Genomic DNA, 22,818 nt, shown 5'->3' with positions numbered 1-22,818 from the left:
CTTTGAATATTTCACCACAGCTTGAAGAATTTGGATTTTTGGACTCTGTTGGTACTAGTTACATTTTGTTGTTGCTATTGGAATGCTACCTTTGAAATTATCTCTGAAAACTATCAATATGTCTCCAGGAAATCCAGCATTCCTGAATGAGATCAATGCATGCCTTAATTTTAAACAGTAGCAAAGAAGGATATCTAACATCTTATCTTTGCTATGATATTATTACGTAGAAGAAATCTGACCTTATTTTTTTTCAGCAGGCTCATTATTCCACCTCATATCATGCACATTTTTAAGTCATCACCAACAGGAAACTGGTATAATGGAAACTGTAAGAAGAGATAATTTGGTTTAAAAAATCCATCATCTAATCAATAGTAAATAAATAATGGAATATTTAAAAGTCTGGTAGGGTATTGTGGGAATTAAGGGATCACTATGTTTATGTGAAGTGAGCTAGAGCAACTTCTTTACTGGTAGACCTTTTTATGAGCTCTAACAAAATACAACTAAGTGAAAATAACTTCATAAAGAATATGTCTATAAGATACCTTGGAGACCCTGGCTGTGAATAAACAGACTTGCTAGGAAGTATATAGAGATAGAGACTGAGGTATTTGGTCTGTAGGGACCCTGAAGGGTTTTGATTAGCACCATAAATAGGAGTTTCTGTCGTAGATGTTATTAAGCTGTTTGAGAATCTTAAGGAACCTTGTTTATCAAAGAGAGAAATCACAGCTTTATAGATATGACTGGCTAATCTTAGGACAGAGATAAAAATATAACATTAAAGAGTCTTTGAAGACTATTCTGCAACCCTTACTTGCACTTAGTTGCACTTAGCCTTTCAAGAAGGTCATAGTGGAACAAACTTAATATGAGAACAGTTGCAGAAATATGCTTAATAACACAATAAAATAGAACAGGTGCTTCCCTCGTGCCTTAGGGCAACCAGCTGGAGTTGCCAACAAAGTAAATGAACTAGGAGGGTAACTAACCTTCAGTGGAAGGGAGATATATCTGTCCCAGTCAGGTCTCAGAGTAGAGCAACACTTTAAAACAGTCCCTGTAGCAGCCTTGTACTTCCAAAAATAGAAAGCAATTCTATCTTGATGGCAAGATAAGGCATTGCTCACATAATACAGAGAATCACAAGAAAATAATATATTTTCTATAAATTACCAAGAGACATACTGCACAGGCAATGCTTTCCCCATGAGTACCTTGGCCAGAAGAGTATGGGACATCCCTAGGAGAGATGCAGGAGCTAGCACCAGACTACCTTCCACAAGTGTATGGAACAAGTGTTACACTTAGAGACTGTCCTGTGCTTTCTACATTCTTTTGCATGAAAATCATACCAGTTCTTAAAGTATCCCAGAGACTGAGTGTCACTGGACTTCCTTTTAGTGAAGCCCTCACTTTCCTGTAGTGGTGACTAAAGAATTTTCCTGGTTCTTATCATGGCCTCACCACATGAGTAGCCCCAGCACAACTTCTGAGTTACTGAAATAATTCTCTTTCTTACTCCATTCCCCATAGTACACTTTACGGAAAATAGTATAAACATTTCATCAATTACTTGTATACTAATAGCCCATCTTATATTATCTATCTAGTTATTTTACCAATACTTTATTTTCTCTTCGTAGTTAATCTAACTCTTATCTTCCTAAAATGTCCCTGAGACCTTCTGCCTCTCTGATAGGACACAGGCCCTATCACCAGAGCCCTTGTAATCAGGCCTTATCTGTTAATTCAGGTAGGACTTATGGTTGAATATTCTTGAGCAGCTCAAACACCCATAGATCACTAAGATGCATTACTGGTTTCCTCTTCCATTGGCTCTTCAGTAGAATTATCTTTTGAATTGAATTTCCAGGACAAGTGAAGCTGGAGATGAGCACTTTTGAGATGCTAGCAATTTAAAACACCAGCAAAAGAGAAGAGGAGAAAAAGAAGGTTTTGGAATGCTGAAAAGTTGTAACCTTATCCAGGTGCAGCACTCCAGCCCAGAGGTACAAGTTTCCAGGAATATAAACTATAAGCATCTTCCTGACTCGCTAGGTCTTTGCAGAAAATTTATATATGACATCCAAGAACAGAATAACTCCACCTCTTAAATTTTGATTTTTCCAACTTTGCTGTTGTTGACATAACTTTGTAGCAAACAGACTTCAGATTCATGTGTAAATATTATACTGGATAAGTTATGGAAGTCACTATGACTTTCAAGAGTGTAGAGTGCTGCGGGTCTGAAGAGGAGGTACAGCATCATTCTAGACATAGTTCAGTCTGGTATAGATTGTCATTACAGAGACACCACAGACATATTAAAGCAGAACGTGACACCAGGTTATGGGTGACGTTGTTTCTGGAGGTTCCTTTCAACTGCAAGAACTGAAAACTACTCCAAAGTTAGCTTTCCAGTTTTTATTTGATTACTGCCCAACATTTTGAAAATGCACATCTCTCCTTGTCCAAATAATTTCATTGCTTTCAGCTTGATATTTATTTTAGTTTTATTACATCCTTCAAAGGGGACCCCTGGTGGCCTAGTGGTTAGCATGCAGGACTCTCACCGCTGCGACCCAGGTTCAAATCCCAGCCAGTCCCCCGGGCAGATGGAGCCCGTTAGCCCTGTGTGGCCATCCATCTATGAGAAGGTCACTCTAAACAAACCTACGTCCTGAGGACTTCATTGCCATTGTCCAAGCTTGCTTGGCCCCGGCAGATGAACCTTAGGATTAAAGGGTGGGCTCAGTTCAGCGCAGGCTGTGTCTCACCTAAAAAATCCATTGCGCAGGCTGGAAAGGTAAAAAGACCTTTCCCCAAATCTTCGTTCACGAAGACTGGCCAAAATTACATCCTTCAAAAGACTAGTAAAGTGATCAGAAGCCCAAGCCAGCAAAAGGTCATGGATACAACTACCCTTGCTGTTCTGCGGAAGGAAAAGGTGACCTTACACCAGAAAAAAACCAAACACATCTACTTCACCTTCTGAGCTGCAAAACTAACAAAATACCATAAGGGCAGGGTTTATGGTAAGCTGTACTGCTGACAGTACATAGGGGTCAAGCCTGTCATCCTTCCCCTCAAAACCTCCTTAGCTCACAGACTGTCAAATTGCAGAATCTCCTGCATCAGTCTAAACTGTTGCCTGTTTGAAGCTACTCTTCCATCCCTGTCAGCTGTACTTAATCCTCAACTGATGCGAAGGGTATGAATAGCTCTGGAAACTAACTGGATACAGTTCTCTGTATGAGAACTTTTACATTTGTTTTTAGCCTGCATTTTTCCTCCAGAGGAGGAAAAAAATATCAGTAGAATAAACAAGTACAACAGAAATTTAAATCACTTGACTTAAAATTTGACATATACTAATGTCTTGACAGAAGTTTCACACGACAGTACAACTCAAGATATGGAAATAAATATCACACACACACACATCTTGAACATCTGCCAAAACATTGTCTGTCTTGCAGATTCAAAAACTTTTGGGAGGAATCCTGCACAAGCTGACTGAGATCTGTATCCCTAACACACCTACCTACTAGCAGAGGGCAGTTTGTAACTCAGTTGAGAACCAATATATGAGTAGCTACGAGATTGGACCGAGTTTTAATCATCCACTATAGGCATCGCTTTGAATCCTGAGAGCAGTTTGGCTGCAGTCTCAAAGCACCCCTGGTTGGGCAGGATTTTTGGACCTACCTGGGCCTTATTTTGGATTTGGGTCTTCGCCAGCTCCGGTACTGTGGGCACACCCCAGGCATGCAGTGCTGCTGGCGGGCATGAGGTGTGCCTCCATGCACTTGCCTTCCCCTCCCATGGGTGCAGCAACATCTTCTTGAAGACAAGGCACTAGATCAAAGTGGGCTGAGCCTGGGACCACTCTCTCTCCCCACACTGAGTCCTTAAGGAACTGTTATTTTTCCTTAGGCCCATAGTTAATGTCTCCTGGGTCACCACCTTAATGATCATGGCGGTGTTCCAGGTGGAAGACCTAGCTTCAGTGCATGTGCTTAGTACCCAAAAGTCATACCCTTTTATGTTCAAACCCAAGTGTCTCTCAAATCACTCTCTTCTGTTTCTGCATACAACTTTGTTTGAATAAAGACAGAACTAATCCTGATAACTAATTTAAAGATCTGCCATTATCACATACATAAAGCACTTAAAAGCTAAATGAACTATCATTCTGGAGCAAATACTCCTGTTTCTTAAATGTACATAGTACCCAATTCTGTCCTCACGAGGAACTGGCAGATCATAAGGATATCTTACATAACTTTATTAAATTCTGAAGAAAACAAACTTGTAAAATGTTCATTCTTCAGTATAAAATAATCTCAAGCAAAGATGAGAGAGGCATCTTACTCTTATTTGCTTCCATTAAGCTAACTTCAGTATTTTGTATATAAATTCATTGTTAATTAAGGATTAAGATCACTGTCTTTCATGGGACAGCTCAGCTCCTGGCAGATATGTTCCTAGATCTAGATAAATTTGGTGAACTGACTTGTTTATTGTAGACTTTTCCCCAATTTTTTTGTATTTTGCATTAATTCTTAGGATTTCTGCTACTCTGCAGTTTAAATGAGATGCACTGGAAACTAATGAAATTTTGTATGTTCCTGCACCATTTCAAGCCAGTAAGAAGTACAAAAAGATCCATTATGAGCAGCATATAATATATACATTACATATGGATAGAAACAACACACATTTATGCAGAGGTGTTGGTAACACTTTTTAATGATATAGCCAGCTGACACTTAATCTGACTTTGGACTTATATGAGTCTGAAAAGAGCAAAGTAGACTGAAACAAACTCTGTAAATATTTTAAGTATTTTAAAGCATTATTAATCAAAACCCCAATTAAGTTTCATTGTCTGGCTGGATTTAATGTTTGGGATGTCTGGGTTCATTTTCCAGGTTGTATGCTTGCTTTCAACCCCTATAGGAGCCAAAGTAACATGACAGATGAAATGGTGAAAAAAGTAAGGATTCACAGACGATCAGTCAGATAAATGATATGTCAAGAGAAAGTCAGTCCATCATTATAGCAGAAAGCAGGTGACACAAAAAAAAGAGGAGGGAAGGTTCATGACAGGGCTGTGAATGGGAAATTTGGTGGAGAGTAAGAGGTAACTATGTTGGTTTCTTCTGTAGGAACTCAAGATAATAACTTTCACAGTTATTTCTTGGTGCTATAAATGATGTAAAGGTAGCTGTATATACAATTAGTAAGAATCCAAACCAGAATACATGCAGTTCAGCCAAGCTGACTGCATACAGACCCTGGTTAGCTTGCATAGAGCTGCATGTTGAAAAGGAAAGTCAAAGCTAGCCAAACACGGCTCTGTTTTAGCATGACAGTCACAAAAACTGAAAATATAAACCCTCTGCATCTTGCTAGCTCTCTGCAGCTCTTAAAAGGAATTTTAAAGCCCCCTTTTAGTTCTAAAGAAAAAAAGTAAAGTGACTTTTGGTATGTATGAAAACATCAGTGGAAAGAGCAGAAACAGGATGCCCATCACTAACTCCACGTTATGTACCATGCATTGGATGATGGCAGACCCATGTTGGATGACAAAAACTTCCAATTCCTAAATATTTTTCATTCCTTAAAATGATATATTGCTCTTCGCTTATAAACCATAATGGCCTCATACAAACATTGTTTTCCATCTACTTTCCAATCCCCTGCATTCCAGCTAACAACATTGACAGGCCAGTGCACTTAGTCAACAGCACTGCATTTGCAAAGCATACTTTTATTTTCTTTTCCTTTTTTCTTTTTCTCTCACTCTCTTTTTTTCCACCTCCCTCAGGAGACAGATACAAGAGCCCGCATTTTTAAATTCTAAGTGAAAAAAATTCTGCACTTAAACCATTTTTCATGCTGAAGTTCTGTATTCACTTCAGTAGTTGCGCTAAGTATAAAATAGAAGATCAAAGTGAAAGGGCCAGTAGAGCAAGGCGCAGCAGTAAGTCTGAGTTCACTTTACAGAGATGGTACTACATGACTCTGACCAACCCACACAAAAAAGCAGAGTTTAGCTGCCCTATGATCATGACATTACATGAAACATTTTAGCAGACCCTCGAGAACATCTAGAAGACGTGCAACCGAGTAAGAGTGCACTGATGAGAGTCAAAACATACATGGGAAAACATGAATGGTCAGACATTCCTACCTTGAATTGGCTTCACAGAGATTTGCTTTCTAAAAATATGAGACTATATTTCTCCAAACCAACAATTAATAGAAAAAGGAAAGAGAAAATAGAATGTGAAGCAAGGTGATTTTGTGCCTTCTCTTACCCCAAGGCAAGATCACCTTTACCCATGTCACCTTGACTAGTAGAATGGAGACAGGAATGCTGGACAGACTTTTATGAAGTATTTAATGAGAATAATGCAAATAATTGTGAATATTGGAAGAATAATTATGCATGCACAATTATTTTCTCATTTCAAAAGTAAAAAATCACCCAGTTTGTCATTGAATCCAGTTTCAAAAACATAAAGATTACCAGCAACTTTTTCCTGATTAATAAAAGAGCAGTCTGCAGTTTGTTATCAATTATTTTTACCTTATTTTGGACAAACCAAGAAACTGAGGCCTCTCTAATCTCCCACAATATGATTTGCCTAAAGGACAAGTATTCTTTTAGCTCTTTTTCCAACATCTTTTTTAAATGAGGCCACAGCTTTCCTACATCATGCTCTATACACACTCCAAATGTTAAGTCTCATCCAAGTCACCACCTCCCTGGTCTTGCTGGCATATCTTGGGATAACAGAACATAGACTAAGATACTTTATAGCCACAACTTTGCCAGAGGAATAGATGTTCTGCCACTGTCTTTTCTTTGGACACCACCCGTAAATCAAGCTCCCTCTACATATGGTATGGCTCCAGGAAAAATAAGCAATGGGTACCATGCAGAAATTAACTGAGAGGGGTGCGTTAGCTGATGTTAGTCAGATCAGGCTGACCTTTCCTGAAGAGGACTGATGCCAAAGTTGAGGCCAGTCCCTGAGAAAGTAATGCAGCCATGTCACCTGGTAGAATACTGCTGCAGAAAAATCTTCTTTTATGATGTCTATGACTCAGTCATTTAGCCTCCCTTCCGCTCACTACTATCACTTGTACAGATTAAAGCTCACTTGCAAAGCAGCACAGTTCCCCGTAGGTGTTGTGAGTGCTTTACCAAGTGACCCGGTGACACAGAGAAATTGCAAAGTGCTGAGAGCAGAGCAACCAGAGCAAGTCTGGGAAAGGGCAGAAGACAGGACGAGAGGCAAATTCTCCATCTATCCCTGGGGCACAGTTTAGTGAAGCAGTGAAGCCTCCACTTCTCTGGCCCTAGCAATATTCTAGGTATAAGTGGCATTAATTCCCTTTCAAGTTTTGTGCCTACCAACTTTGCGCTTGAAACATCTCTGTCAGGGTCATCCTTTGCCTCCCTGCTCAGGTGTTACAGTGGTTCTCTGTGAGGCAGCACTGAAGGACTCCTGGGATCAAACGGAGGAGAGGGGAAGCAGAAAATGACATCTAACCTTTTTCCCTCTTTCCTTTCTCTCCAACTTTTTTTATCCTGCTTTACCTTCTTGTGCTTACAGTGCCCTTCATTTCACTTCCCAGTTGGATATTTCCCTTCCCTACTGCCTGACATGAATTCAGTCTGTTGGCCTCCAAAGTAGAAACAAAATTAACTGCTCAAAATTCTAAGGATTACCTTGGAGCTCTGGGACTGTAGAAAATATCCTTTTCCAAAACAGTGCTTTCAATGAGACCCTCAGTCCTCTACCAGGAGTAGCAAATGTGTTAAAGTCTGGATACGGTGTTCACTGTAAAAGATAATTAAATCTGACTCTCAGCTAAATTCTCTCCATGGACCTGGAAATGAATAAATGTAGCATCAAAATTAAGTATTTGTTGTGTCTGCTCACCCTTTGTGCCACTTCTGTAAAGTAGTAGAAAGAGCCTGGTCTATTCCATGCAGTTTCACAGGATACAAGTAAGAATATGACATTAACTTTCACCAAAAGGCACAAACTACAGGGGGCTTTCAGGTCTTTCTAATGTTGAAGTTATTGGTAAATGCTACACCCATATGCAAAAGGCATACAAAGGCCCCATCACTGAGCCTGAAATTAAATCCAGGCTATTGAGTGGATTCTCTCTACTCAGACTCTATGCTACTCCTCTCAACCTCAGACAAGAGGTGGAGTGAAAAGAGGTTTGCAGAACAACTCTTCTGGCTTCAAAAAACTAATTAAGACCCTACTGCAAAATGGTCTTATTTGCTAGGGCTTATTTCTTGTAGGTGATGCCAAGTGTACTGTATGGTTGCTTTATAGCTGCAGTGCTGGTGCACTAAAGGAGGGATGGACATTTTGTGCTACAAAATGAAGGAGTGGGTTATACCCTGATTTCTTTCCTTACACTGCAGATTTCAAAAGTTAAGGTTTTTTTTTCCTGGAGAAACCTGGAGAATGAGAATAACACCTAGCTTATTAAAAAAAAAAAAAAGTAATTTTGTCTCTTGCTTTAGTCATATTGGGCCAGTACGTAAACATTTTAATATATAACTGAAATTTTTCCATCTTTTTTTTCCGTAGCTTTCCCTTCATATGTCTACACAGCTACACACAACAGAAGCATCATTCAGTGAATTTTACATCCTTTTAGGAATGCAAAGCATGTAAACAAATTGCATGCTCAGATTCTTTTTCTTTAAAATGTATTTTTGCAGAGTGAGTATCTTCAGGATAAAATTAATCTCTAAGCAGATCCTAAAAGAAACCATAGATAGAACTTTAATTGTGTTTCTATATTTAGTCAGTGCTGCAATACGTTCATGTGGCAACCAGCTTTATCATTATTCACAGAGTCACATACGTAACTCCGTGAAACCAGCTCACCAAGGATTAAAATTTAATATTAAATCATTATAGTTGTACTTCAGTCTATGCCTTCAGCTGGTGTCACTTCTGTGTGATACCAGTAGTTCCCCAGCCTGGCATGAACTATGGAATGATAACTGCAGCAAGTAGTGGAGAGTGGTGCCAAGGCTCCCATGTTGGTGCCAGCAGGGCTCCTTCAGGGTGTGGAATGCTTTGGGGACCTGCACTAGCCTTGTTTCATGATGTCACACTGTGCCACATTGACACTGCTGACTGCTTGGAGGCAGCCTGGGGATTTCTATCACAGTGCTGCACTGCTTCATGGAGTCATGATTCTACCGTGTACTATGACTCAAAAAAGCCAGGAGAGAATATCTGCATTGAAATATCTGGCTATATATATATGTATATGTATATGTAAAACATCAACAAGCCACCTTAAACTTGGTCATTTAAATGTGAAAAGCAAAACCAAGGAAATTAAAAATGTCAACAACACCAACTCCTGACACAAACAGATGCTTTCTTAATTAGAAATGTACATATTTGTAAATTGTTATTCTTTTCAGCTCTGAGAAAAAGCGCAAATATGTTAGCATCTGCCTCAATTTTAAGTGGGCTTTCTGGAGAGGTTTTGCATTCATAGCTTAATAATGAATTAGTTATGAATTAGTGGACTCCACACTGGTTATTTACAGTTGCAGCTTGAAGAAGTTGACCTTTCCCTTACCTGGAAATGCTCTTTTCTTTTGAGAAGTGCGTAAAGAGCTGCACTCTTCAACAAATCTAACCACATCTATGGACAAAAGAATCATCCACAGAAGATAATTTATCACCTGTACTTTCTTTGACTCAGAAATCTGCCATGACTTGATAAAGGCATGCAATAAATACATATTTCTCTCAGGTGTTAGACATACTTAATCTATACTTTCAATTAAAAACAAATTAATACCTTACCATTCAGTATTGCTTCTATTCCCCCATACTTAGATTTAAATCTGTGGAATCAAATTGCCTTTGTCCTAGAGAGGTAGAATTCATCCCTCCCAATTGAGAGTGTAGGCATCTAACATAGCCTAATCATCGAGTTGCTTTGCTCCCTCTATATTCAAAGGCCAGTGATGGAGCCAAGCCCTTCAGAAGGGAAACCATCTGAGCTGCTCATCTTGTAACAGAATGACTTCCCTTTGGGAGGATGCAGGATGACTGGTTAAAACAAACTGCTTAAACTCAGGGAAGATTAATCCTACCCAAATGGTTCAGAAACACCATGGAACCACTGATGTGTCTTAAGCTATTATTGACATCAACAGTCAAGAATATCCCATACTCCATAACTGCACGTTTATGCTGTTTAATGTTCATCTCGAGAGGCACTCAAAAGCTAAATTGCTCAGAAAAAACCAATACTGGTCAGCAAAAATGCCCCAGAAAAAGTAACATCTTTGCAACTGTAGTGGGTTTCTGTGGCTAGATTTTGGTAGCTGGTGAGGACTACAGGGGTGGCTTCTGTTAGAAGCTGCTGGGAAGTTTCCCCTGTCTGGTGGAGCCAATGCCAGCTGCCTCCAGGACAGGCTTCCTGCCGCTGGCCAAGGCCAAGCCAATCAGGGGTGATAGTAACACCTCTGTGATAACATATTTAAGATCAGAAAGTTATTGCACAGTGAAAAATTCCAACCAGGGAAGAGTGGAGTGAGAACATGGGAACAACAACATAGACACCAAGGTCAGTGCAGAAGGAGGGGCGGGAGGTGCTCCAGGCACCAGAGCTGAGGCCCTGCACCCTGAGGTGCAGACCATGGTGAGGCACCTGTGCCCCTGCAGCCCGTGGAGGACCATCGGGGTGCAGAGACCCAGCTGCAGCCCATGGAGAAGCCCATGCTGGAGCAGGTGGATGCATGAAGGAGGCTGTGACCCCATGGGAGACCCAGGATGGAGCAGGGTCCTGCCAGGGACCTGCAGCCCGTGCAGAGGGAAGCCTACGCTGGAGTAGGTTTTAGCCGGGTAGGACTTGTGGCCCCTGTGGGGGACCCATGTCAGTACAGCTCATCTGTGAAGGACTGCACCCCACGGACAAGTGACCCACGGGACAGCAGTTTTGTGGAGAATGTTGCCTGTGGGATGGACTCACACCAGAGAGGTCCATGAAGGACTGTCTCCCATGGGAGGGACCCCACAGGAGCAGGGGAAGGACTCCTTTCTCTGAGCAGCAGCAGAAACAACAACTGACCATAACCCCCATTCCTCATCTTCCTGCACCGCTGGAGAGGAGGAGGTAGAGTTTGGAAGGAAGGAGGGGTGGGGAGAAGGTGTTTTTAAGATTGTTTTACTTCTCACTCTTTTGCTCTGATCCTGTTAGTAATAAATTTAAGTAATATCCCCACTTTGAGTCTGTTTTGCCCGTGACGGTGATCAGTAAGTGACTTCTCCCAGCTCTTATCTCAACTCATGATTCCTTTGCCGTTTTTTTTCTCTCCTCTGTCCAGTTGCAGAGGGGAGGAAGAGAGCAGCTTTAGTGGGTACCTGGCATCTGGCCAGGGTCAACCCACTACAGCAACCACGAGGGCAAGCAGACATTAACACCAGACCTTTGGCACCTGTCCAGGTGTGGAGCATGCTTACCATGATGACAGATAAAAATCCACAAGTATGACAGGGCCCTTGACCACACTTGCAGGTTGAACTGCAATCACTATTGCTTTTCCTTTCAGTAAGTTAGCTTCTCAACAGTGTCCCGGCAGACAATCAAATCACTGTGTATATGATGCTTTAAGGGAGAGATCTGAAGCATCCAGGAGTTTACGAAAGTTAAAAAAACAACAAAGAAATTTGTTCTTCAATGGGCAAGGGAGGAACCATCTTCTGCTCATCCATATAGCCACCATGCTTCTTTATATAGAAAAATTCTTTTTATATCGAGTCACACCCAGGATGTTACAGCTATGGATAGCAGAAGACATCATGTATTTGATCCTATTTTTCATAGCTCTTGTCTTTCATAAGACAAGTGTTTATGGGATAAGATTTCTTACAATTAATTTTGGCCTTCAGGCTACTTGTAGTTGGGCTGCTGTTTTTAAGTTTGAGGTAAACAGTGCAAAATATTTTGTTGCCTAGATATTATTTTCTTTCCGAGCAGGAGCCAAATATAGCTGTATGGACTCTGCATATCAACTAACATTAGAATCAATTAACATGAATTCTCTTTAGTAATAAATTCTGGTGGCTAATAGCAATGGTTTGGGCTGGCTGACCAAGAGTTTCTCTGTGTTTCTTCCCCAAGTTAAAAGAAATGTAGAATCCAGCAATATATGTAAGCAGTTCCAGTTATTTTTCCAACAAAATTGTTTTTCCAGACTTTCACGTATTATAACCTGTCTTTTCACACAGCTGTTGAGATCTGCTTGGCAAAACAGAACAAAAAATCAAACAAGTAAACAAACAACAAAAAAAGAAAAGGGAATGAGAATATCCTAGTAAGGGAATTTTATTAGCTGTATAGTTTTCAACAGAAGCTGGCCAAAATTTAAAATTTAGGGAGGGATTAGCCATTTGCACATTCAACTTCATTATTTCTCTGAATTCTTCATGGTTAAGGTGTAGCTTATCCTTATTCCTGGTCTCCCTTGTGGGCCTGTTTTCCAAATCACGAGTAACTGTTTATAAGTGAGTTTCATTCAAATTTCTTCCCCCAATTTGCACTCTTAATTTGATCTAAAAATATTTTTAGTTGAAAGTGCTCTATAAAAGTCTCAGTCATAGAGAGTGTTGTGATTTAACCCCAGCTGGCAACTAAGCACCTCACAGTCACTCACCCCTGCACACCCCCAACAGGATGAGAAGAGGGAAAGTGAGAAAACTGAGGGGTTGAGATAAAGACAGTTTAATGGGACAGAAAAGAAAGAAAATAATAATAATGATGAAAGAGAATATATAAAACAAGTGATGCACAATGCAATTTCTCATCACTCAACAACTGGTGCCCAACCAGTTCCCAAGCATTGGCCCACAGTTAACTTTCTCCCCAGTTTATACATTAAGCATGATGTCACATAGCACAGAATATCCCTTTGGCCTGTTTGGGTCTGCTGTCCAGGCTGTGTCCCTTCCCAACTTCTTGTGCCCCTTCAGCCTTCTCACTGGTAGTGCATGAGAAGCTGAGAAGTCCTTGTCTTAGAATAAACACTGCTTAGCAACAACTAAAACATCAGTGTGCTATCAACACTATTCTCATACTGAATCCAAAACACAGCACTGTACCAGCTACTAGGACAAAAATTAACTCTATCCCAGCTGAAACCAGGACAGAGTGACTAGCATCCTCTTTCTTACATGTAAGATTGGGCTGTTTGAAATATCCTGATGCAAATCTCATTGTTTCCCTTTTGAAAGAGAGCAGAAACTGAATCTGTGGGAAATCCACCTTCCAAGTTGTTTTGGAGTCATAACATTTAGAAACCTAGACTGCTGCAGTCCTGGATAGGCAAGCAAAATGAAATTTCATTAGAATGTCATCAGATTATATTGTCTCCAAGTAACATTTTAAGTCTGAAAAATCGGAAATTCCTTCTTTAAAAAAAGTAACCCTCCCTCTCCCCTGCTCACTGTCAGCTCTAGCAATTTTCTTGGGCCTTTATATACCAGCTACAGAATTTCAGTGATGTTGGAAACCAGCCATTTATTCAAACAATTTTGCACATCAGAATTTTTCTAGTGCCTCATACAAATTTAGTTCTCATTCTATTACTGCTTAATTTTCTTAATAGCCTCTTATGATGGATATGTCAATGAAATTAAATTAATTCAGAGCACCTTTTGTTACTATTTCTCTAAAAGACTCAAGAACATTTATAGATCCTGTGATGTAGTAAAATGTACAGCTGGTTTGTTATTGAAATCAACAGCAAAAGAAATATAAACACAGTGATTTTCTGATAGTCTGACTTTTTATTAGAATTTTGTAATCTAGATATCTGACTTAAATCCTAGTCCTTGTCATGCTCTCCCATATACCAAGCACAGAACCCAAAGAGGCAGTACCTAAACACAGAACAATGGGTATATGAAGAGGATAATATGCACCTGACACCTTCTGTCACCAGTTTTGGGACGCCAATGGCATGAGAGAGGACATGAGCCCAAACACGTCAAATTAAGTGGGGCTACTTATATTCTGTCTATCCTCTTATGCCACCCCTTTAATAAACTGAGACTTCAACCATTTTGGAGCCAGATAATGGCTTCAGAGGAAGCTGAATTGACCAAGATGAACTCTGTGTGCACGTTTGCTATATACATACCCTTTTGACTGTGGGAATAACCTGGGAGGGACTTGCTGTACAGGCCAACCATGATTTCCTAACATCCAGCAAGCAAATGAAAAGGATAGTAGAGGGGCTGAGGCACCTCAGGCTTCAGCGAAAGAAATCTCCTTTGTACAGAAAATACCTTCTGCAGTTATCTATGGTCTGGAAGAAAAACCTCCTGCTTGTGTCAGAAGAGCTCAAATATGTTGGTGAATTGTTTTATCACAGATGTATCTCTTGACCTTTGAAATTACAAATAACTGAATCTTGCAATTAGGGAAGACAGTACCACCTCACCTACAACTGAGTGTTTTATAGCCCACATCAGATAAAAGTATTTTTAGATCAAATTGGAAGTGCAGTGAGAGCCTGAAGCTGATCAGAATCATAATGCAATGGAAAACCTTACACAGACACCTGTTTCAAAGTGATTTCTGGCTCAGTTGGGAGATCAAAGAGTGTCAGCTACTGCTGATAAACTCAGATAAGCCTCCCGAATTCTGTATGCTTTACAGATCCCAAACCTCTTAAAATGAGACATTTGGTTATTACAGTTTCTTTGGGGTCTCCTGAAATTAACTGACAAAATTCCATGGTGCAAAAAAGAGTATAGCTTGGGAATGCCTACTGCATTCCTTTTTTCTCAGACTAGCATGCTCCCCCTCACAGGTTCATCTCCCAAGTGCTCAGTGAAGTAAATTAAAGAGTAAATTGGATAGTGGTTCTTATTTTTATTTCCCCAAGAATTGGTGGAACAACAGCTAGAATACACACACAGATGGCTAGAATGAGTATAATCTTTCTGTGAAATAATTTTTCTCTCTCTTGTCTCTCTCTCTGTCTGTCACATATGTGTACACTATTTCCTCTTCTGATGACAAGACTGACCAGGGTGCTCATCAACCGCATCGCCAATATTGACAATGACAAATCCCTTCCGCAGCTCAGGAGAACCTTAAATAAATTCTCCCAAGGCACTAGCAGGCGTTCTCCTCCTTGCCCTGTCACTCATGGTGAAGGCTGAAAGGCTGATTAGAAATAATGCAGGGGCATTCTGGAATGGAAAAAGTCTCTTTGATGGGGAATAAGTCAAGACTATAAGGCGTATTTAATTCCTTCTCTTTCCTCCTTCAGTTTTAATTAGGATTAAAATGTCTCTGCTAGACATTTTGGGATTACTTTCATTTTCTTACACCATGTACGAGATTATCTGCTTCACATTAGCCTGAAAAATACTGGAGAATTAACAACTGGAAACAAAACTGTTGGAAGGCAAACACATCCCAGAAAAATCCATAACTCCCTTCACTTCCCCAACCTCTCCAGAACACATGCACATCAAAAGTTTGTGGCAAAAAACCAACTCAACATCCACATCCTTTCCCACAAACATATTGCTGTTTAATTGTAATAGGTCTCCATTTCTGGGGCAAATGACAAGCAAAATTGTTGGCAAGAAATAGAAGCTTGGCTGGTCAAGGCCTGTCAGGAGTTTATTCAGCACTTCAAAGAATTAGGTGCGTTGCCTCTCGATAACATCTCATGTTTTATAAATACAACAGAAAAAATAAAACAAAAATCAGGTCACCACAAAGAACCAAGTCCAACCTCAACCCAAAGCTCACAGAGTTTTTCCTTGCACAGCCATTCAGATAACTCCTTTCTCCCTGCTACCCTCACATTTTCTGTTCCTCTCCTAACAGATTCTGCTCAGGCATTGGTTCTCCTCACTTATGTAGATCCAGGACATCATTTAAGACCCAAAACTTTGAGCCATGGCCTTGTAATAGCAAGCAGCATTATTGGACTATAGCAACAAACAGGATAAAGCCTAGAGGGGTTGTGGTGTAAGCCACCAGCAGCCATGAGCACATCACACAGTAGGTGTGTTACAGCACTAGAGCTACAATGAAACAGAAGTGTTCCCCTTCAAAAAGGGAAAGGAATAAGGAATAACTTGGAGGCAAGTCTATGGTTGCATAAGAGAAGAAAGGAGGATTTTATTATAAACCCGTAGGAATGACATTTCGGTTTTGACAGCCTTCTGGGTATAACTGCCCGATGCTGACAGCACCTTCAATTAACTCTAGGAGAATACAAGACTGCACATGATGTTAATATTTACCTTTAGGATCTTTTAATCTGCTACAATTATACAAATGTCCACAGTAGGATATGTTGCCATGAGGGACTCTGTAAAGAAGGTTGGGACTCTGACTCCAACCAGCCTTGTACACCGCATGGATTGGATGCCTGACTGTGCAGCATCCCCTCCAAAGCACGGGCGATTCCATATATCCCAGTCAGCCAAGACATGCATATCTTGTCCTGTCTGAAGGGGCATATGTTCACCAGGCAGGACTCAATCAATAGGTAGAAGTTATATTAAGGGAAGCGTTGCTGGTGGATTTCAGCAGGATGAATGCCTGGAGGCAGTCAGTATAATGATGGCTATGAAGCAGCATAGACAGACACAATTCTTTAGTCCTCTCAAAGAGAGAGGGCTCCAAAGATATTTGAGACACCTTCACACTTGAGGGTATTCAATAAACTTGTTTAATGAGATGAGACCAGGCACAACAGGTTTATAGTATTTGATTATATGCTTTGATGCAAGATACTAAACCAAATGGAGAAATGAGTCTACTCCAATGTGACAGGTTACATGTTCCTCTAGATTTATCATTTTAATAAGAAAGATTAACTTTTCAAAGCACTTCGTTTAGATTTTGTCATGATGACGGATGATGCTTCTGTTGATTTCATAACAAATTTTGCATTTAAAAAGCATTTGATAATCTTTTGTGCTGACTCTGGAGCTATACATCTACCTATCTAAGCTAATTTTTGGGGAGATGCAGCCCCAAGAACACTCATACAATTATTTTTAAAATATATCCCCACATCTCTGGGCACACTGGATCTGCTGGTTAGATCGTCTCCCTTCTTGTGAAGCTCAGGTCCAAGTCTTTCTGTGAGGAACATCTCAGAACCAGCAGAAGGAAGGGGGGAGGGAATATTCAGTGTTTACCTTTCCAGGTAAAGAGTAGTAAGCTTTTTAATTGATAAAACCTCCATTACAAGAACACACAGTATATGTTATTACTGTTGGATTTTAAAATCCAACTTGCTTTTATTCAGGAGGATTTTGCTCCTTGACAAAAAAATCACACCGTCTGCTTTTTTTTTTCCCCAGTAAGCAAACATTAAAATTGTTTGCAAGTGCATAGTTTTTTAAAATATTGCACAAGACTCAAAACTTGAAGACTGAAGACAGAAAAGATTATGAGACAGTGAAGGAAGGTGTCTTAAGTTAGGAGAGAGTATAATCTAGCCTCTACAAAAATATTAATAGTAATTAATATTTATACAACAGAGGTGGATTCCCTTGGGTATTTTCCTAATTGTAAATGAACCTGTTAAGCAGAAATATAGATTCTGCACTGTTGATCCCATTTGGCCTGAAAAATCCCAGTACAGCTACACAACAAGTCTTTGATTGCTCACTCTAGCTGATATTGGCAAACGCTCAAGCACTGAAAAACCCAAACAAGATGCTTTTTGATCTTTCAACACGTGTTTGCCACAGGTGTCTATCTCTGATATGTTCCCAGTAAAAAACTCACTAGCCTAAATGCTAGCAGGGGCAGTCTGTTTGGAAGCTTCCGGCACACTGGCTGTTCTCAGGATGGAAACTTTTCAGTTGCAAACTTGTGCCAGTACTTCTTAAAAATACCCAAGTGGTCACGGATATCTGTGTCCCATGTTGAGCTCTGTTGTCCCTAGGTCCTCCTCCTAGCTAAGGGCATCATTAACAAGACATATACCGTGGAATTCAGAGACCTGGAGGAAAGCAACTTGCCAAAAGGTTGCTGAATAGAGGGGCTGTTGAATGAACAAAATCTCTCAAGAAATATCTGCTCTCATGTCATTGCTCCCCAGTGGCAGATCGCTGCTACAGCTCTTTATATCCTGTGTTTCTGCAAGGCCAGATGCAGGAAAGTTATATCAATTTGACCTGAAGCTCTTCTTTAGAAGGATCATACTTGACTCACCTTACAATGAAAGAAGCTAGTAATTATGTGTTAGGATGTTTTTAATCCATTGTTCTTTGTATATTTTAAAAAAAGTGTGAAGCTATTCTCTATGACCAAACCATAATTCAGAGAAGTCAAGACTTAAATGCCCAGTGGCTCCAGGGTTTTTAGTGCCTGGTGAAAGATGCTTACAGTTCAGCCTTCAGAGGTTTGAATGGCTGGTACTTAGGGCATATCCAGGGAAGCACAGCCAGGCTTCCTAACCCCAAAACATCTTTCTAGTTACTCAGTCACATTGTCTCAAAAATTAGGTGTTATTTTTTCCTCTGCTGGCAGTCCTGCTTTACAAACACATTATTCACTCCAATTTCCCTTGGAAAGTCATGATGGGATTGACTTTTTCCTCTCATTAGCACAGACAAATTAAGGTAAAGCACGGACTACCTGAAATTCTTAATAGATTATTGAAGTCAGCAGGCATGCCATGGAAATTCTCAGAATACTTAGCCTCTTTTGTAAACCAAAGGCTAATATATGACCCAAACAATTATAGTCTGTGAACTTTCACAGACAGCCTGAAGGCAGCTGTGGAAGGTAAGACAGAGCAACAATTTGGAAAGAACAGCAGGCAGCCAACCACCGTCTGTCAGGATAAAGCTTCTCTTAGTTCATTAGGATCAAGAGGGAATCAGATAATTGGAATGTGCTTTCACATGTATAAAGCTTTTGAAAATGCATTTGAGCCAGAGTGTTTTCTCTGAGGCATGGTATCACACTGCTAAAATTAATAATTTCTTAGTTCTTGTTCCTAGCGAGGTAGGAAAGAAAGAGGAAGAGGAAAGTTATCCCTGTTAAACATCAGCCCACCTGAACCAAGAACTGTCCTAGGGACTGTGAATGAGAAGTGTCTGGGTTTGCATTTAACTCTGCCCAGCATTTTCAAAATAAGGGGAAAAAATAAAAATAAATTAAAAGCAACAGTGGCTAGGGAAGAACAAAGCAAGCAAATTGTGACTGGAACACAGAAGAGGGTGGGAAAAATCACTGCAAACTTCAGCAAGAGTTTCTGATGCAGCATTACAGCTTATTTAAATCAAAGCCTTTGAAGGGCTTTCCAGCAAATACACCATGTCATTTCTGTAACAGTAAAACAAAAGTTATTAAAAAAAAAAAAAAAAAGGAAATGGAAAAAAAAAAAAAGAAAAAAAAGCCTTTACAGTCACATGAAGCCAGACCTGAATAAACAAGTAGAACAATAGTGTGATTCTTTCCAAAGAAAATTAGATGTCTCTTTTTTATCTTCTCTGTGCTGTTTTGCTAAGGCTTAGGAGAAACAAATTTGAAAGCAAGCTGATCTGCTGGTCTGGTTACAGCAGAAATCTGCAGGACAAAGAATGGGTTTCTGAACTTATCCTAGGAGTGAGGAGAGGGGGAAAAAAAAGAAAAGCTAAGCAGGATCTACCCGAGACAGCTAACAAGGGTGAGATAGATCTTAATCCAAACAAAAACCAGTGTCATGAGAGAGTACCTGCTAATTCATTTTAAATCTGGTGCTGACAGACAGCACCCGTGTTGACACACACTAAATCAAGTGAGCGAAGCAGAGGAAGACACTGTGGGGAAAGTAAGAAAATAAACAAATAGATTAATAAATACTTTTTTTAAATCTTAAAATAATATATATATACAGTGATAATTTAATCAAATTGTTTATTTAGGTACTAAAAATAAACAAAGTATTGCTGTTTTCCCATTGGGCCACTTCTCTTCCATGCTTATCCTCATCCGAGGCAGGATTCTATGTTTCTAAAATGGGATTATCGCAATGAAAGATCAGCACATAGCTGAATCTGGAGATGCAGTTAATCATCCAGACAACTCCCTCAGTTAGTCTACAATCCAGACTGAAAATCCATTTCACTAGAAATAGTTTTACTGAATTAAACTGAACTTCTAAAAAGTCAAAGGAGATTTTATTTTTATAAACATATATGTGTATGTATACACACACACATATACACACAGCAGATGGTTTCATCTCACTGCCTCCTGTCTCTGATGGGATATTTTATGGTAAGCAATCCACACATCTTCCTCAGAATATAATATCAGTGACAGACTGTGATTCACACTCTCAGAACATTCACCACAGAATATTCACTGAAACTTATCTTCCACTAATTTCCCACACAACTGGCACAATAGTTACAGACGATAAATAAATAATTACCATATGCTCCTTTAACATTAACAAGCTAAAATAATAGGTTTTTACCTATATGGTCTCTAACACAGGAGTACCCAGGCCCTTAAAAAAAATTAAAAAGATTGTTTCTCCAGTAGCACTAACCAACAAAATAATGACAAGTTCACATTTACACAATATAAATTTTTACCATCCTCTGCCATGTATTTCTGGATAAATAGGTCCAGAAAAATCAAGACAGTGCAATATCATTGCATACAAATGCCTACTTATAGCACATAAAGCTGTGAATTTACATGATAAGTTTAGGATACTGTTACAAAAAGGGAGCCATGGGACACATCCTGCTATGAACTACAATGTTTTAAACCTGCAATGAACCTGAATGGAGCTTCTCCAGATTTACACAGGATTAACATAGGCAGCATATTGCTCATTTTCTCAACATAATTTTCATATGGTGAAACTCATATGGATGAAAAGTTTGGGTAAATGTCATAAATTATAAATTGCACTTTTTATTTCTTTCACCAAGAGAGATGCTATAAAGAAGAGTACTTTTTATATACTGTACTAACCTGGATGAAATTAATAATTTAACTGAAGAGCAATTGTATAAAATAACAAAAAGGTACAGATGTACGCTCAGGCAGCAGTTTCAAAGGGATCTAATAACACAGTCTGTGGAGACAGCTTGCTCTTACAGCCCATATGTCCCACAGAACTTGAGAATGACTTCTGAGGGTTGTTTTTCTTTGGTTTTGTACACACCTGTTGCTGGTAGCCTTCAGCTAGATATATAGGGATTCCCACAATGCCTAAAAAGATTTTAATATCTGGGGCATAAACATGATGAAATGGGAATCACCAGGAGCTGTGTGATCTTTGTCAAGTCACTTCTGTTTCTGGTTCCCCTTCCATCTCAACCATCAAGACAGTCAAGAAAATGGGTCCTTGTCCCCATGGGTCCTGGTCCTGTTGACACTCATGGTCATTCATTAGGTAGCTGAAGCTTCCAGAGCTCAATCTGCAGCTTGCACTGCACCTTGCACGTTGAGCTACCTGCGCTAAATACATTCCTCAACACTTAACCTGGGTGAGAGAGTGCAAGGCCAATAGGAATCAGCAGTGAATAAGGATTTATGAGGATGCTCACATTTGGGAAAGCTAGGTGTTCATGAGGAGTATAACCATTTAGAAATCTATATCGCTGCATTTTATTGTGTAGTTAGTACAGGGAGAGGTGTGGGAAAAATTTACTCAGTGGAAGAGAGTGGTATACTAGGCACCACAACTCTTTCAAATTCCTCATTTTTTAATGCAATAACTTAAGCTTCTTAATTTGCACCCATGCAAATTAATTGTCTTTTGCAACAGACTGTTTTCTGTGAGGGAACACTAGCTATCTCTGCCTTTCTGGCTTCCTTTTCTTTGAGCATGATCATAGCCATCTGCAAACCCACCCCACTGATTTACCTCCTTATTGATTGCCTTTCCTCCAAAAGGCAGCACATACAGATCTACCTTAATGTCTTTGTATTAGACAGAGGTTAAAACACAACCTTTTTACTGCTTCAGGTGGATTTCAAAAATTTAAGGACTTCTTAAACTGGATATGCTAGGTTGATTGTTAAAGGTTGCTTTGCAATGTCACCTAGATTACACACACTTACAGAACATACCCAGGAGTAACACTGCAGTTGTGTATGACGGCAACATACACTGTGCTAGGTCACACACTGTATCAACAGGCAACCCTAAGGAGTTCAATCCTGAACTCAACAGTAGGCATGGACTGCCCCTGTTGGGAAATACCATCACTGGCAAATTTCTAGCATCACACAATAGCTCCAACTGTCCTGTAGTGGGATATAACTATGACAGATGCCTGGAACCTGAAAGGATGAGTGGTTTAGTTTTCAGCCTTTGGATAGTTTTGATGGAGTAGTATGAAAAGTGCTGTAACACAGGCTTTGCTTGCAATTCTTTTACTGTGGAGATCTGCCTACTGACAGCCTTATTATCATGAGTTTTCTTTAAAGTCTAGATCAACCTCAAGATGAAAGGCTTAAAAAGAGAAAGTTGTTTTCTGGTTATAGTTTCAATCTAATTTAGTTAATTAAAAGTGTGGAGTAGCTAATCCTGAATTCTTTTGCACAGTTTGAGGAAGCAAAAAAGTGGTAAATTTATTATTTAAACTCAAGGCAACAAATCAATGCAGGTGAAAAGTTAGGAAGAACTTTCACAAACAAGGAATGGGGTTTTTTTGTCAAGAAAGGTCTGAAGTATACATTGTGGAAAAAAAATTCCTAGGAAAGACTAGAACTGAGTAATTTTCA

At 39.7% G+C, this 22,818-nt stretch overlaps 1 long non-coding RNA gene across 1 annotated transcript; it reads left to right on the top strand.

Moving 5' to 3' along the window:
- The first annotated feature begins 10,501 nt into the window (after window positions 1–10,501).
- LOC113964183 lies at window positions 10,502–13,403 on the top strand. The gene is made up of 3 exons (XR_003533087.1): window positions 10,502–10,656; window positions 11,417–11,535; window positions 13,323–13,403. It is a non-coding gene; the product is annotated as an uncharacterized LOC113964183 (long non-coding RNA).
- Window positions 13,404–22,818: the final 9,415 nt, after the last annotated feature.

Source organism: Neopelma chrysocephalum, unplaced genomic scaffold (assembly GCF_003984885.1).
Source record: "Neopelma chrysocephalum unplaced genomic scaffold, ASM398488v2 Primary Assembly neopelma1_26, whole genome shotgun sequence".
In the NCBI taxonomy this organism is placed as follows: domain Eukaryota; kingdom Metazoa; phylum Chordata; class Aves; order Passeriformes; family Pipridae; genus Neopelma; species Neopelma chrysocephalum.
Note: the sequence above shows the minus strand (reverse complement) of the source record. Positions and strands in the feature narration are given on the sequence as shown.